We start from the raw sequence: 6,000 nt of genomic DNA, 5'->3' as shown, positions 1-6,000 counted from the left end.
ACATCATTCAATTATGGCCTCAACAAATGAAAACTGCAAATCTCGTGTCAGCCATAATGCTCCTGATCTGGCCCACGCTTCTAAACCTGCAACGCTAGGAGGAAACGAAAATGATCCTACTCACGTTTCTCAAAATGAAACGTTAAGAAGAGAAGAGAAGAAGAAAGGTCATAAGCCAGATCTTGTTCATGTTTCTTAAACTGAAGCGTTAGTGACTCTCACGATGATTTCTACAGTTTTCATTTTGCTCTATATATTGTAATGATGAACATGAAAGAGTTTTCTTTCTGGCCGTGGATGTAGGTTTACAAAAACCGAATCACGTAATTCTGGTTTTCCTTCTTCCTTGTTCTCTTTTTTCCGGCCTGAAAAAATACTGTTTACTCGAAAAAAAAAATTCAAAATTTCAAAATTTTCCCTGCGTAACAAACGCGGAAAAAAATAATCGACCGTTGAAGTCGATTCCGAAAATTTTTTTCCGGAAAAAAATCTCCACAAAATTTTTTTCCTGAAAAAAATCTCCACCTGGAGAGACGGAAATAATTTTCCGGAAATTTTTTACGGACCGTTAGGGCACGGTCGCGCGTATCGCCTCTTCCCTCAATCGCCTCTCGCAGCCCCAGTCCTCTTCGTCTTCGTCCTCACGCAGCCCTCTTCGTCTTCGTCCTCACGCAACGCATACTCTGCGTCCTCACGCGTCTGCGTCCTCACGCGCCGTGAAGCAGGAGGTTCATTTCTCCCACGGCTTCTCTTCCACTCTCGGTGCGTCGGGCATGTATCGCCGGCCGCCGGTGAAAGGTACATCCATTTCTCTCTGTTTATCTCTTTCCGGTTGTTCTCTCTTTTTTTCTCGCTCTCTCTCTTTCAATCTCGCTTCCTCTGGCACCATTTTCTCCATTCCTCCCATGACTCTACGCGTCAAAGCATGTTGGTATTGCTCCGCTCAACCAGGCGGAGCAGCTCCTCCTCCTTCTCTCTCCGCCATGGATTTCTCCTCGTCTTCCTACCCCTACTGGCCGGAAGCCTTCCTCCTTCCTCTCTCCCTCCCCCGTTCTATCTCCATACATCACCTGCCACGCTCCCCAAGATCGTTCCCCCCTTCCTGCCGCTTGGTCCCGTCGAGCGGAAGAAAATGGTCGATTATTTAGTGCATTTGCTACTGGGGATGGTAGGGAGGGGTTACCAATACTTTCGGAAAATTTGGGAGAGTTAATTGAACACCTTTTCCCTGTCAACAACCATCACGTACAACATGTTGCTGCGTGCTCTTTGTAGAGACGGAAAGGTTGAGGATGCCTGTAATTGGGTAAACAGAATGAGGGAAAGCGAACATCCTCCCAACATGTGGACGCACGACATACTAAAAAATGGTTTTCGGAGATATGGCAGGCTTAGGGACGCTGAGGTATGGATGGATGAAATGCTTCAGAAGGGATATAACCCACGTCTGATTGATTCATATAGGAGATACAGAGTACTGGATCAGCAGTAGCTATCTTGTGGTAATCATACTCTGAGATTTATGCTGCTATGGGGCTGCCACCCTTCTGTCTAGTCAGGTAACGGCTATTTATGAATGTTTTTGTTTTTCATGTACATGTATCTCTTCTAATTTTATGATCATTTCTTTTTGCAATTCCTGTTTCTATAAGATGATGCAGTCAAACTTCTTTTTCATTTTGTTAGGCATCAATCTTTTCACTTGGTTCTGAGTTCTGTTTCTTTCATGATCTCTTGAATACCTTGTTATAACCCCTTCGATGCCTGTCAGGGGTTTTCTTAGATCTTCCATTATGCTTTTGTCACTAGTTGGGTAGTTGTCGTTTCTTGGCTTTCTGCTTCAGGCAGAAATGCTGCAGAAACTGTCTTTTTTACTTTGCACTAGTAGTAACCAAAAACAATAAATCAGATTTCCTCAAAAAGGTAAAAATTGCACCTGCACTGTTCACATTCAAGTAACCAAAACCTCTACTTGCTACAGGTTTGATTGCATCCCAGCATGCATTTAAGATAACTCAAACATACAGCATATGTTTGAAGCATGACTGGTTAATATAGGAACCATCGTCTCCTCCTTTTCCTGTCAGGTCAAAGTGGCTGCAAAATGGCTGATATTACTGCTTCTAGCTGCAGCAAGATCCAACCTTCGTTTAGCTGACAAATGGGTAGAATCGGCTGAGAAGACACCCAACTGAATACTGAGTTCTTTCACACAAAAAAGAAAGACTTCAAGTTTGGGCTGGCTATGAAAGACTTCAAGTTTGGGCTGGCTATGTTCGAGAATAGGTGGTTTTAGTAATAATAAAAGGTCCATGATTTTGCCATTATTCAAAACTGACTACATCTGCAACTACAATAGCACCCATTGAGCAAATATCTGTTTTATGTTTCCTTAAATTGGATAATTGTTGGCTGAACTTTGCTGACTATCCATATGAAGCTCATGCTTATGCTAGTTTTTAACATTTTTGAGTGGATGATAGTATTGTCCAGTTTATGGTGTGAATATTTATTATGAATATGTTGGAACTTTTTAACTCTTGTTCTTTTTCCGGAAGGATTTGGAACTGATTAAAGCATGTTCTTTTCCACAGACGATGCGAAGAAAGCTCACATGCATGAATTGGGCAGTTATGGCCCTGAACCCATGGTCTAGCATAAGCATGACCAACAAGATTTGTGGGTTTGTAAATCCTGAGGAAGTTAAGGCTCTGAGCAGAGTTATATATGTGGGTTTGTAAATCCTGAGGAAGTTGACATTTTTTCCTTCCCATTTAAATGCTTCAATGATCAACAACAGCGCCATTGCAAGTACTCTGTCAAATACTCCAGTCGCTCCCCTCGTATTCTTCAGCCACTGCCTTCAAGATTAACATATTTCCATTGAATGTATTTGAGATACTATTGAATACGCGATATGATACTGAGGGAGGTGTACTGCTTTGGTTTCTTCGACTTAATAGGATAGCCCTGTAGCCTTCCTTTTTCCACTGGGTTGCATATCAGGGCTGATTTTGTTCTGTAATTACTGTTTATCACAAGTCCATATTTTTTTCAGGTTTACAAGAAGCGACTTTGTATATTCACACAATGTTGGACGTGGATCATGCTACTTATTTGCTTTTGATGTTATCCTTCTTTATGTTGTAAAGCTGGAGAGCTTGATGCGTTGATATGTTCTTCAAACTTTACTGCAGATATTTGTGTTCTTGCAGGAAAAAGACTCGCAATGGACGGTTATTTATGTATTTGGTGTGGTTATTTATCTAATTTTTGTAAATCTGGACAAATGTTTCCTTATCATCAAACTAAGAATTAATTTTCTGGAAATCTGGAAATATATTTCTGTACCATCAAACTCAGAAATATAGAATTGGAAATATATTTCTGAGTCATCACACACACACCAAAATTGGAATTGGAAAGATTTTTCCCATTCTATTTTTCCATTTCTTATATTTCCAGAAATATATTTCCAGGCCATCAAACGACCCCCTATGGTATCAGTGTCAGGTTAATAACTGTGAAGAAGAGACAGTGACCACCACCAAAGCATCATCAGTCAAGGAACAGGTGAAACAGAGCAACGCCACTGTTTTCCACCGCCCTTCAATTTTTTTTTTTTTTGTCGTTGTCTGCACGAGCAATCTCCCATTGAGATATTTTACTCAATGTTGCGAATTCAGCGGTTCCTCGCTCGACCAAATTCGTGATCGAAGCAGGCCGAAATTGCTTGAGTTCTGGTCTCCCCTCGTGCTGTTGTCTGCTTGTGTTACCATCAATGTATGCTAAAACAGAGTTGAAAGACTAGTAGTCGACTGGCTTTCTTCTACCTTTCTGGCGGTGATCATGCCATGGCCTCTTCCTCATCAGCAGCCTCATTTCTCAACACATTCTATCCCTATCCACTGAATCTGAACGTGGCTAATTTTGTTTTCCTGAAGCTGATGCACAACAATTTTTTGTTATGGAAAACAGAAATTCTAGCCCTCATTGAAAGCCAGGACATGGAAGGTTTTCTGATAGGTTCAACCCCTGCTCCACCAAGTCATATTGTCGATCATACAGATCTGCAATAGTTGGTCTCAAATCCCAAATATGAATCATGGCATCGATCGGATCATCTTATAAAAGGATGGATTACCGGTACGTTGTCTCAAAACATCCTTGGTTTGGTTGTTGGACTTAATTCTTCTCAAGAAATTTGGCCCACTCTTGTTGATGCTTTAGCCCAAAAATCTCAAGAATGGGCATTTCATCTTACTCACATGCTTACGACATGTAAAAAGGGTAACGACGCCCTTGTAGTCTATGTCGCCAAGTTTAAAGCCATATGTGATGACTTGGGTGCCATAGGAAAATATGTTGGAGACAAAGAAAAAGCCTTTTGGCTTCTCCAAGGACTGGGTAAAGGCTACTAGTCTTTCATTATGGCCATGCTCAAGCCACCAGTTCCTTCTTACAAAAAATTGGTCTCCTTTCTGCAAAGTTTAGAAGTGAGAAACAAATTTCTCAATTCCGATACGTCACCCCAAGTTGCCTTCTATGCTCAACGTGAAGGTCAAAACAGATCTCGGGGTACTTACCATCTCTCACAAGGGCGAGGACGACACAACAGATGGGGAGGTGGAGGAGGATACAACTTTAATCCCTCTCATGGAGGAGGTTATAATTCAAACCCATCTCAGACTAGCTACAACACCAATCCACCTCAACCGCCAAAATTTGATGTGGCAGCAACCTCTTCAAATTCATCCAAAGGTATCATATGTCAAATTTGTAACAAGAGGAATCATTCTGCCATGAAGTGTTACAACCGTTTAAAACATTCCTTCCAAGCGGAAGATGCTATTCAAACCCTCGCAGCACTCACTATTAATGACTTGCAAGATTCCGGCTGGCTGGTTGATACTGGAGCTACAACACATATGACAGGGGATGCAGGTAAACTTAAAAACATTTCTCCTTATTTTGGTTTCGATACAGTTAATGTTGGGAACAGACAGCGTATCCCAATCACACACATTGGACAAGCCGATATTTCCACAAATCTTTCTCTTAAGAATGTTCTCTATGTTTTGCGCATCACTAAAGATCTGATTTCTGTTATCAAATTGACTAATGACTCTCCATATGACTTTGAATTCATCTCTGGTCAATGCATCCTAAAGGATAGGCGGACGGGTAGGATAATGGCAACAGGAACCGAACAAGGCGGTCTCTATGCAGTGAACAATGCCAGCAATCATAAAGCCTTCTTTTCATCACGATTCTGGCCGGCGACGGAAGAGTCTTGGCATGCTCGTTTGGGACATCCTCAATCTAGTGTTCTCTCTTTTTTAAAAAGCCAGAAATATATTGATGTTTTACCTAATGGTTCTCTTTTGATTTGTGCTAGTTGTCAAATGGGAAAATCTTGCCGATGACAACATCTCGGGGAAACCGAACGATGATAACTAGAGCTATGGCGGGCATCCACAAACCTAATCCCAAGTACGCCAATGTTCATATCACTTATTCCAGCATTCCAAAAGAGCCTAAAAGACTACAACAAGCTCTAAATCATGATGGGTGGAGAGCAGCCATGGAAGAAGAAATGACTGCATTGAGATCTAATTAATAACACATGGAATTTAGTTCCAAGAGAACCGCACATGAACGCCGTTGGATCTAAATGGGTTTTTAAATCTAAACTCAAACCCGATTGAAGTCTTGATCGGCTAAAGGCACACCTGGTTGCTCGGGGTTTCACTCAAGTTGAAGGAATCGATTCAAGAGACATTCTCTCCTGTCATATGACCAACTACTATACGACTTGTACTTTCTATTGCTACCATCTTCCATTGGAGTATTAAACAATTGGACGTCAAAAATGTCTTCCTACATGGATTGCTTCATGAAACAGTCTATATGACTCAACCACTAGGGCTTGAAGATCCTCTTCTACCACATCATGTTTGTCGTCTTCGAAAAGTTTTATATAGACTTAAGCAAACATCC

This window comes from Nymphaea colorata, chromosome 3 (assembly GCF_008831285.2).
Source record: "Nymphaea colorata isolate Beijing-Zhang1983 chromosome 3, ASM883128v2, whole genome shotgun sequence".
Lineage (NCBI taxonomy): Eukaryota > Viridiplantae > Streptophyta > Magnoliopsida > Nymphaeales > Nymphaeaceae > Nymphaea > Nymphaea colorata.
The sequence above is the reverse complement of the archived record's forward strand: the minus strand, read 5'-3'. Positions refer to the sequence as shown.